Below are 11968 nucleotides of genomic sequence, written 5' to 3' on the forward strand. Positions count from 1 at the left end.
TCACGACTTTCCGTAAGCCGGGGTTGTCTACTCCACTCTACAAAGCCTGACAAAAACCGAACTGAAGCATGCAATGCGCTCTTTTATAACCAGGCCCGAAATTTCTGGAACGGTGGCGGCGCTTGGAGAGGAGGTGGGTGCCGCAGCGCATGCACAGCTACGTCCCTCTCCTCCTGCCTTCTAGACAGAGCTCGAACTCTAGAAGCTACCGTCGGCGCGCGCCGCCTCGCCAAGGCCGCCGGGAGAGGAGGGCCCGGACCGTGCGCTGGTACGGTCTCGCGGGCGCGCGCGTCTTCCAGTTCGTTCGAGATCTTTCTCTTCCTTCGGCAGGCGCGCCGAAAACGCCCGGCGTTGACGACAGCGGCCTTACAGGAACTAAGCACTCGAAATACGAGAGGAGTGGCAGAGGCGTGGTCTCGTTCTCGTAGGCCATGAGTACCGTGCCGCGGCTGGAAGACATTTTGACTGATGAATTCGAGGTGGTGTCTGTTGTGGTGTCGAAGTGGATATGCAAAAAATTAATAAGATGCGACAACGCAGCGTTGACTCCTGCCGATGTTTCTCTTTATGGGAAGGGTGGGTGCTGTACTTCGCCGACAAGCAATTACAACAGAACCCACACACACGCAGAAAAAGCGTGCGCAGGGAGGTAATGAGCACCAGAGGAGGCGACATATCTTTACCGCCATTCATGTAGAAGGGGCTCCCCCAGCGCACCTTTAACGAGGGACATTTTCGGTGGACGGCCCCCGCCATTGTTGCTCCCAACTAGTTTGGCCGGACTGGAGGAGCGACGGCGGCGCGCGCTTTCCTCTCCTCGCGCCCGGCCGTGCAACTAGCTACTTGCTCCGACCGGGAAGACGAACAAGAAATAAGGCAAGCGCTTCCGTGTGCGTGTCTTTGGAGCTTTGTGAAGCCTCGTCCTGAGAATGCCACAAATCACCCGATCGTCCCCTTTTTTGGGTGCCGACAGCGGCGGGTTGAAAAAGTTCACCCGTTTCTAAGGTGCTGCTGAAAGAAAACAGTGACCTTTCAGCATGGGCAGTGACGACGTGTGCTTCCTGTCGACTTCGGTCAACGACCAGTCTTCAAGCAATACCACTGCCCATTGGAAAAGTCCCCTATACGGCGCCGCTTGGCTAATTTGTATGTGTGGCAAAGGCGACCCCGCGTGCGCCGTACAGACTTATCTTGGCTTCCCAAACGCTTCCCTTCTCAGCCTTTTTACTGGGACTCGCCTGCGAGCGGCGGCTTTTCCACAGCGTCGGTACATGGTAGAACCGAAAACACATTCCGAGCCTCCGCTAGCTTTCGTTTGCCTTTTGCTAGCGTTTGTATTTTTCTCCGGTTCCTGTAGATTCCATTTTTGATGAATAAATACATTGCACTTCCTGCTGTACCCACATGCGAAACGACAAGCATACTTTCGCATAAGGTACGCAGTCGAGATCGGGGAGCCCGACCGGCCCGTCCGAGACATTGAAAGCATGGCCCGGGCCCGGCTCAAGCCCGAGTCCGGGCTTTCGGCCCGGCCCGAACCCGTGCATAGCTCTGGGCGTTCACATACGCATAGAGTTCCTTGTACAAATTCCCTCCTTCTCCGTACAAACTCACTTCTTCTTACGGTCCGGTCTCGTCTTCCTATTGGCTAGGAGCAATCGTCTGTTTTGGGAGGTTCTCGATTTTTCTTTCGCCCCGTCGACGCCGAGCACGAGAACGAAGGGGAGAGGGCGACTCCTAGAGTGGGCGAAGTTACGCGCCCTCCGTCGCCTCTGAGTTATCTTTTTCTGCTTCTTTCAGGAAAGTTCGGCGGCCAGTCTGACCTACTTTTTCCGTCGAGCGCGGGCGAGGGTGCGCCGCCACTAGGTAGGAATGGGCTCTGGAGATAGGCCTTTGTGTCCAGCTCTCTAACTTCCCCCTTCACTCTTCTACAACCCTAGCCCGAACAGTGAACATTCCATGCCCCACGGCACGCGGACAAAAGCACGTGTGACGTCTTCTTTCCTTTCCTGCCTAGACTCTGTCATCAGACATCATCATCATCTGCTATCGGACTCACCCTCCCCCGCCCAAATTACCATCATGGTACAGAAAAGTCAAATGGGAGGCACTGTTGGGTACTGCAGATCATCCTTTTATGAGAAGGACAGCGGCGGAACTATTTGAGAGGTGGAGGGTGGCGTGGTGGTGACGAGGGGCACGGGAGATTTAGGTACTGATCCCACATTACAAGGGTTAGGTGTTTCCCCCTTGACCCTCCTCTCCAGACAGCACTGGACAGACGGACTGACAGGAAACCACGAAAACTTTACCAAGCAAACGCACCTCGCTTCGTAAGAAAGAGGGCCCCGCCGGGGTGGCAGGGTACTCCTGTTTTTGCAGTTCGACAAGCTCTCCCCAAATGATCAGGCTAAACGCATGCTGTTACATTAGGCGGGGGACCCCGTCTGCTTGTTCTGGTTTTCTCGCTTCATACATGTCGCTCGAAGTTCCGTTGCCCATGGTTCCATATACTAAACAGGTTAGAATAAATAGGCTCCCTTATCCTACTGTCTGAGGTGAGGCCCTGGGCTGCAGCCCCCTTGGCCCCCTCGCCCCATTTATCCAGCGCTGCATAGTTCTCAAAATAGCATCAGGCTATGGCCTGCCATGTCACCCTGTCAAGCCATTGTGGGCGATAACTCAGCTTTAAGTATGCCTGCGTGTTCCCGGAATACTAAAGAAATCCATGACCACAGTCACCGCACTGAAAAAACTTGCTCTGGTGTGCGACTGCTCAGAGTACCCGAACAACGTTCACGTATCCACTGTCGGATCTGTGTCACCAATGGCTTCAACAGAAGCTGTGGTGACACCCGCTCGGTAGATGACTATAAAATTCGCTCTAGTAGATATTTTATCGTCAACTGCTCCTGAGCTTGCAGCTCTCCTGCAAGTGATACGGCATATCTCTGAGGAACCACCTCAGGAGTGGTGTATATTCACGGACTCAAAAGATGCGCTACTAATTTTAGGGCGTTTCCTACTCCACATCGCCTACCAGTCACTGGCACTAGAGGTCACTGATCTGTTTTCGTCTGCTCAAGAAAAAGGACACCGTATACTATTTCAGTTGATCCCTCGATGGAAATGAGAGGGACGATGCAGAAGCAAAGAAAGCTCTCAGCAATGGACTCCGTACGGTTGTGCCTTTCTCAAGACCGGACACCCCTTGCCTTCTGTTGGACTGTGAAGGGTACGAGGGCGAAATGCTGAGCCCAGCCAGACACTCCGCACATGCTCCTTAAAAGACTAGATCCGATTATGAAAGTTTGGGTCCTGCGTGAAATTCTGCGGCCTCACGTATGCTTGATGCATAGACATCGTTTAGAGGTCGCTTTCACGCGAAAGTACTTGCATTTAATTGGACGTTCCACGTGTGGCATAACCAACTGTGGAATATGCACTAGTGGCGTGTCCTGTATGTGCGTTGGCCGCACATGCAGGCTTAACGGCTGCGGATACAGGCCGCAGATTAACGTTGGCCGCTTCCCTGAAGTGTTTAGGCAACAGGCCTCTCACCGAGGACTTACTGCCAGGTGTTTGAACGCAGAGTTGGAAAGCAGTCAAGGCTTTTAACGTTCCTTGAGCAACGCGGGCCTCGACTCGCGGTTGTGATGCCATCAAATATGCGTGCATATATTCTCATCTCTCTTCTCACCCCATCGTCACCCATCACGACCCTCTTTCTTCTACTTTTCCTTATCCCCACTACATAGCAGCAGGCCAGATATCCACCTTTCCCGGTCGATCTATTTGCCCTTCTTTCCTTTAAGCTTATCTCTCTCTCTCTCTCTCTCTCTCTCTCTCTCTCTCTCTACCAATTTTGAGCTCTTCAATAGGGCTTATTTTAACGTTAATTTTTCTTTTGTTAGTATAATCACTACGATTGTTTTGCGAGTAACTGTTTTTTTTTTCTTGCTCTGATTATTGCCTCGGAAATTTTCTTCCTATCTTTTGCCATTCCCTCTTGCATAAGGATATAAAGTCTGTATAACAGTCTTTTCCCACCTGCACGGCTTCACCTGTACAAATTCCGTCACGATCCATCATGTTTCAACTGCCTGTGTCCCTTTTGGCAACGTCTCCCGCTGTTTATTCTCCTGCCCGGCTGCTGTGCAATCCAACACCCTCCCACCCTGTCGGGACCTGGCTGGAGTGGCATAGACCCGGAGCAGAAGACGAACAGCACTCGCTCGTGCAGCCGGCCATCGACTCTTAGGTGCCTAATTATTGTTCGAATACTACAGCTACTAGTAATAGTAAAACTGGGAAGGCTGCTGGCAAGACGACACAGCAGAACAAGCAGAAAAGGCTAGAAGAACGGAGTAAACGCGTTACTTTTTTACTTTCAATCACTAGAATAACGCTAAAATAATATTTCGATACATTTATTCCTGTTCTTATTGATTGTTCAATTGTTTATGCCCATGTTTCTTTTTGTGTACTCTACAAGAGAGGCCGGCAAGTTCACCAGTGAGTTCGGGTAGGACAAAACACTTGCGGCGTCTATTGTATTTCACGGCGTGCGTTCGTGAATGCTTTGTACATCATGTTGCTAGCTTAGAATGGTTTTCAAGCTGTCGGTCAGAAGAGCCCACGGGACATTTAGTGCTGCTCTTAGCGGGAACGTTGCTGGAGCTGCATGGGAACTGCATATAATGAGATACCGTTCGTTTGAGTCTTGTCGTGTGACGCGTATGTACGAGCAGTTCTTGGAAACAGCCCCACATGACCTTAGCTTTTGTTTTCAAACAAAGTAAACCTATGCAGACTAAAGTGACGCAGTTGCCTCTATCAAGCACCCTTGAAGTATCTTTACTGGATTTTGAACAATAATAGTCTCAGAAAAAAATAGGGAGGGGGGTACACTTACGCTCTGCCTGAAGTGTATGACGCGATAGCGTAAATGCATGGGTTAATGATCTTGTATGCGAAATGAGTCATTCTCGACTTTACATTCATAGATCCCTGGGAGTCCTCATACCACTCCTGGCGAAGTGGTGCAGCGGTTAAGCGATGCGCCACTGCCCAGCGATGGCAGGTGCTGCCACCGGTGGCGTTTGTGCGACCCAGGTTGCTCTTCCCGAGGAATCTCACCACTCATTAATTTAACTGTCGCCTGCTACGGTGGGTTGCTTCTGTGGATATTTTTCGTGGATTTTTCGCTCACGGTAATGCACGCGGACAACGACGCCGGTTTTTCTGCGAGACGAGCAATAATGCAGTGCAAAACGAGCTTTAGCGAAGCCACCAATTCTTCGTTTCGATACACAGACCTGAGTTTCTTGGCGGAATAAGGGGCACTGCGGTGGCCCTTTCGCCACCCTTTCGCTCTGTTAGGAGAGGACACTAATGCTAACGCACATTCTGCCGAACGAATCGCATTCATCGGTCGTCTGTGATTTTTTTAATCTACTAGTGTATGTTTCGACACAGTCAGTGTTAAATGCAAAAACAAGAGTCTCTGGGTGTACTCATGAGTAAGCTGGAGTGAGTGGAGTACCTCCTAGTCTCTTCAGCGACGCGTCTCAAATCCTACAGTGCATTTTAGCATTATCAAGGCAATGGCACGCTTTCATCTGCTATTCAGTTGCAGAGCTGCAGGCTGCTCAAATAGTAGCAAAAGCATATCCCTCTACAAGTTCGCATAACCGCCTGAACCGCACACCATGGGGAAGTGTCGCAGCACTCCTTAAATGGCGGCGATCTTGGTGAAGACGTCGAGCTCGTAGAAGAAGTTCTGCTTGCCCGTCAGGTGGTTTGCCATGGTGTCGACCATCAAGTTTAGCACCTCGTACAGATCGGCTTCCTTCTCCTGGCAGTCCTCGTCCCGGAACATGTTGGCGCGCATTTTCCGGATGAATTGGTGCGTCACAAGCTGCCTTATGCTGACTTGCGTGATGGTGAAGTTGCGGATGTTCCCGGTGGTGCCGTAGCACACGGCCTGCGCCAGCTGTGGGATGTACAACATAAGCACGTCCGAGGGACACGAGGACAGCACCCTGGTGGCGTTGATCGCATGCGGCAAGTAGAGGCGGGAGAAGGCGAGCACTTTGACGGGGATACGGGAGCCCACGCCTACAGGTAGGACAGGTCATGGTTGCCCTCGAGCACAAAGTCCGGGGTGATTCGTACTGCAGGTCCTCTGACATGTGGCAGAAGAGATCGGGGTTTACCTGCGCCAGCTTGGTGACCTCTGCGTGCAGGGCGTCGGACGAACTGAAAAAAAAATTTGGGGTTGGTTCAGAATGACGGAAAATACGAAAAAAGGCGAAACTTACCTTCGCAGCGAATGGACGAGCACCGCATGACATGCTTTGACCACGAATGAATTTTCTTCAGAGTTTACGCTCATTTATTTACAATTAGCCAATGTATCACGTGCTCAAAAGCCGCTGCGGTTGTACTGATCGGAGGCCGATGCGAAAGACGCGGTTTCGATTTCGGTCATGGCGATCGTATTTAGATGGAGGCGAAGTGCTAGAGACCATGTTCTGTGCGACTTCAGTGCACATTAAAGAACCCCAGGTGGTCCAAATTATCCAAAGCCCTCCACTACAGCGTCTCTCATACACTGAGTCGGTTTGGGACGTTAAACCACATAAACTAAACCAAACTCGTGTGACGAAGTATACAAGCCGTGCTTTCAATGACCCTGCCCAAGGAGAGGTGGCGTTTTTGCAAAGAGCTCCACATTCTGTGTTGTGACTTTATGTGCTTGTTTTCGGGCATGTTTCATATGGACGTCAGCAGGTGTCCTGAAGAAGTTTTAGTTATTTACTTCGTTAGCTTTCTTGCCACTTTGGACGCGAACAGAACATAGCGCTGAGCAGAGATGGTACATCTTGTGATGAAAACGCACGTCTATCGCCTGCGAGGAATATTCTGCACCTCAGAATGGTTGCTCATTCAAAACCTAGCGATAGTAAGTGGTCACTGCTTGTCACTGTGTCATCTAATGTGCAGTGCTTCATATGCTTTATACTCAATAAAAAGTAAAAACCTCTTAAATGGCAAGCATCGAGAAATGTGCCGTCTTTGCCAAAAGTAACCAGGTGACAGTGGTTTGTTTCCTAGCCGCGCACCGAAGCATTTATGGCAGCCCTTAAGTTCTGAATCTGTGAACTTCTCCTCCCCGATGTTAAGATAGAAGAAGCGGTAGATCAGGTTTGCGAAGGTCTCGATCCGGGCCTGACTGCAGAACTTTGCCGGCTCGATCTTTTCAACGATGAAGTTGGCCCAGACCTCATGAGGGCTTATGTAAGGCGCCTTCGTCTTGAGGTCACTCTTTACGCCTATGGCACACGGGTTCGTCTGCACTCGCGCAGTTCTTGGAGAAGGTTGCCAGCTCGCGCTCGACGGTTGTGAGCCAGGCATTGGACTTCTCATAGAGTAATCACATATTGGCATCCACCTGAAGCATCAGATATGCGGCTACATAGGAAAGGTACGCAACTCAGATCTTTGCTGTTGAATAAACTTTTGTCCTGGATCGTGGGTCAAGCTCGGGACCACTACCTTTTCAGGGCAGTCAGGCGAGGTTGTCGCAGTCTCCCCTCTCTGTTCTGTCAGAGGAACTTCTTTCTGCCTCTCAACAGCGAGGCGCACAATGAAAACGACCCAAAACCTTGCTTGTTGTGCCCGGTTTCCGCTGTTTCCAAGCAGAATTGACCCCACTGAACCAACTCGCTCAGCTTTCTGTATTGGTGCATAGTAGTTTTTGTTAGAAGCTACCAGCGTTTCAAGGGGCCCTAGCTGGTGGTGAATGGTGGTTAAACTTTTGTTCGGGCTGATAGCTGATAACAGGGGAAAAAATACTGAAGGCACTCTCAAGAGACAGTATGCAAAGGGTGTCCCGTAGTAAATAATAATTGAGAACCATCGCACCAAGGCTCCGAGGAACTCCGTCTGGCAGTTTTCGATATCCTCGCTCAGCTCCTCATAAAGGTAGGCCACGTCCGAGAGCACTGTGTTCAGGAAGTAGAAGCTCTTGCACAGGCCTAGGGATGTGCCCGTCGGACTCATACTTAACCTCCTCGACAAAGATGGCCTTGAGGAGGCCGCGCAGCAGTTTCATCGGGTAGGGCACGATACACTCGTAGTGCTGGAAGTCGGACTCCTTCAGGTACACGCTGATTGCGATCACGGCTTCCTGGCTCCGCTGGTCGGTGTGGTACACGTCGCGGGACATCTCCACGGGGCAGGCGGACATCACCTTGGCCACCTGCAGGCGCAGGGACATGTGCAGTGGTACTATTTGGGACGTGTACCGTGCTTATGCCGACTTTGTGCCCTCCCCTGGACGTAAGTGGCAACGACAACTACGACCCCACGGCACCAGCTGTCACCACGACTGCACCCGATCCCAGGATCACTAAGACTACGAGGACAAAAATATCAGGGTTTTAATAGTCCATGGTAGTGAGAGAGTTAGCGATAGTTCTTGAAAATCACGAAGTGAGCAAGGGAGAGGGAAGCTTTAGGTTGGTTGCCAACGGTTCGCCAAAAGGATTTGCCTTTGTGTCAGCTAAGCGTTGTGGTCGTTGTTGTTGTTGTTGTTGTTGTTGTTGTTGTTGTTGTTGTTGTTGTTGTTGTTGTTGTTGTTGTTGTTGTTGTTGTTGTTGTTGTTGTTGTTGTTGTTGTTGGGACTGAAGGAAGAATGAAAGGGAAAATGCACGGGCCTGCCCACTGGCTCAAGCTGAGCCACAGTCGCTGCCATGGGCCGACAGTAAAGCGGTAACCGCATGAGGCGATATTCCTTCACGATACGTCGCGCGATGACGCCGCCGTCGCCCATCGCTGCCGCTGGCGCAAACCGCACGAAGCGACGGGACTCGGCGTCGGAGCGGCGCGTTTTCAGTGCTGCTCGATTGCGGCCGCTTCAGCGTTGTCATTTTGCGTTAATTAACGCGTAGAACAACGCTCTTAAGGCTTCATACAAGATAAAACACAATATAAACATTGAAAGATATGTTTAGGTAATAATTTTATTTTTAGTCTACACAAAGTCACGTGACGCAGAAAAGTGCGCCCGAGGGACGCTGCGATGAGGCGCCAGGCGACATTCCTGCGCTCTTGCGACTTATAGGGCGTGTAGGACATACCCACAACACCCTTTACTTTCGAATTTCATTAATGAGCATTTCATTAAATTCTTGCATAGCTGCCATGGTGAGGGATGCGTCGGCTGTTGCTCCGCGCGGAAAGCCCGCTGAAAAAAAAAATCGACTTTCGCGCGCAAGACGGGTCGGAAGTTACTCGCCCCCAAGGCCTACCGTCATTGGCTAGTCTCGCACGGCACTTCCGGGCTATGGGCGAAATTTTCTGCAAACCCGGAACCTGGGCGACGCGATGAGCGACAGTGCTTCGGCGGCCCTCAGCCCATCGCGCGGCGTGTCGCCGCGAATTTTCGCCTCATGCGGTTACACCTTAAGAGTTGAAAGAGACAGAAGAGGAAAGATTGAAAGAGAGGACGCGCATCGCAACAACCGCGTCATCTTATGCAATGATGACGGTTTAGCAACAGATATCCTCAGTGACAAGGAGCTCTCAACACATGTGTGAGAGCCTCTAGCTCCCAGCCCCGCAAGGCCAGGATGCCACCCCTCGCCTGGGCTAAGCGTGCATCATTGGCGGGTTTAGATAGGGTCATCACGCCGAGGAAGATAGCCCGGTGAGAGGAGGAAGGTTGAAGTGGGCAGGGTGTTAGAATGGGAAGGGCGATTCTTGTCCAGGCATGATGGCTGCTCCTCTTTACGGCGACAGTGTGCCTGCGGGCATAAAGTATTATTTTTTTAAAAAAGAGGATTAACCGGCTGACCTGCAAAAGTGTGAAAAAAGGGCTAGCTCAGCAGAAAGGAATCCGGGGACGGGCAGCATGGATAGATAGCGAACGTCGGCTTGAAAGGCTGTGTGCCCAGCTGCGACAGGTGGCTTTGTATGAGTGGCTGCGTTGACCTGAAAAACTCAGATAAAGGAATTAAGCAGCATGGTGGAACGGAATACCGAGGGCCAAAAAAAGGACATTGAAGGAATACAGAAACTGGGAGCGAGTTCAGAAAAAGCGCGAAATGCAAAGGGGGGAAGGGGAGGAATGCGGAGGAATGCGGAGGCGAATGGTTCGTGAAAAATTATAGCAGGAGGTGCAGGGCATAAGATAAATGTAGGACAAATTGAACAAAAAAAGGTGATTGTGGGAGGAAAGGACGCGTCGGGGCGGAGGGATAGTGTGAAAAAAAACAATAAAGCTGCGTTATGACGTACTGGGAAATGGTCTGAACACCATTTTCACTTCACACCCTCCTCTCCCTCACCGGGCGTTCCTCCTCGGAGAGAAGACCCTATTTAAACCCTGCCAATGATGAACGCTTTGCCAAGACGAAGACAAGTCCTCTTGTCGAAACGTTGGCAAGCACCTTGAGGCTTACCCCTCTCTTTTTCACATAGGGTTCTCAGAGCACCTACTGCCCTGGTCACTTCTCTCAGGCTCACCTGGGAGCAATTCTGTCCGAGCAGAGAATGAATGCTTGAATTCTGAGCAATATTACGCTCAAAGGAGGCCTTCGAGCGAATATCATCGATTATTGTCTTCGTGTCGCGGTCCACCGCTAGCACCTGGCAACGCCCTAGGCAGCCCAAGCCCAAGGTTAAGCCTGAGGCTTAACCCCTGTGAAGGCAACCACGGCGCATAGCTGTGCGGCAAATTCAAGTATTATTAACCTGCTAACCTGGTTGCTGACCGGAACCTGTGCGATCTAGATTAATGCATGACTTTTACAAAAGCATGCCTTATGAAAGGCTGAATCTGCCCGTGTAATAGCTACAGCTTCGAAGGCAAACAAACAGTTTAGGTGTCCTCTCGAGTCGCAACTGTCCTCTGCCAGTGCATCGTGTCACTTGCTCTCCACGAGGATCGCACGCCGCTCTCGGCATCCTCCTTGGGCCAAGGCATTGAATGAAGGCGTGCCAGGCAGCTGGACAGTTCCATGAGACTGTGCTGGAACGCTGCCCGCTCCCAGTGCTGGGCCAGCATGGCGGGGGCTGCCATTGTCGGTCCTCCGCAGTACTTGGCCGCCACCGGGTCCTGAAGATAATCGTTACGCTAGGCGTGGACTGTTGTTCTGCGGAAATCGAACGTTGTTGTTTTGCCCTCGATGTATAATTGCGCATACCCACAAGCGGGAATGGCCATAACCAGGCGGTGACTGTGAGTGACATAATACATAGTAGACTAGTCTAGAAATTCCACCGCCCCTACGTAATCCAATACAACATTCAGCAGCTCTGACTAAATGGTAATATATTTTAGTTCATTTATAGTTGCCTGGCGGTGACACTTATCATCATCTCTGACTAAAAAGTTAATATATTTTAGTTCATTTATAGTTGCATGACGGTGACACTTATCATCATCTCTGACTAAAAAGTTAACATATTTTAGTTCATTAATAGTTGCCTGACGGTGACCCTTATCATCATCTCTGACTAAAGAGTTAATATATTTTAGTTCATTTATAGTTGCTTGACGGTGACACTTACCATCTCTGACTAAAAAGTTAATATATTACAGTTCATTTATAGTTGCCTGACGGTGACATCTATAATCTCAGTTTGTGTTCCTTAGCCGCACCGTGGAGGGCTGGATTTCGTACCTTGGAGCCTAGTTTCAAAATATCTGTAAAAGCTAATTTTGATCGCCCTGTATTTGCCTTTTTTTTCATTCTTTGTGACTTGCGTTGATATGTGTGATACGCGTGGGCCGGTTTTATATCACCTGTCACGAGTTAGTGCGACGCACTCCACTAGCTCCTCCCTTCCACCCCCCGAACTATGAGATTAGTCGTTAGTGCGCATGATCCTCATCGCCGCATACTGTCTCAATTGCCATCGTCATCAGTCTTATAGAGCACAGTGAATGACTTTAGAC

Source organism: Amblyomma americanum, chromosome 9 (assembly GCF_052857255.1).
Source record: "Amblyomma americanum isolate KBUSLIRL-KWMA chromosome 9, ASM5285725v1, whole genome shotgun sequence".
Classification (NCBI taxonomy): domain Eukaryota; kingdom Metazoa; phylum Arthropoda; class Arachnida; order Ixodida; family Ixodidae; genus Amblyomma; species Amblyomma americanum.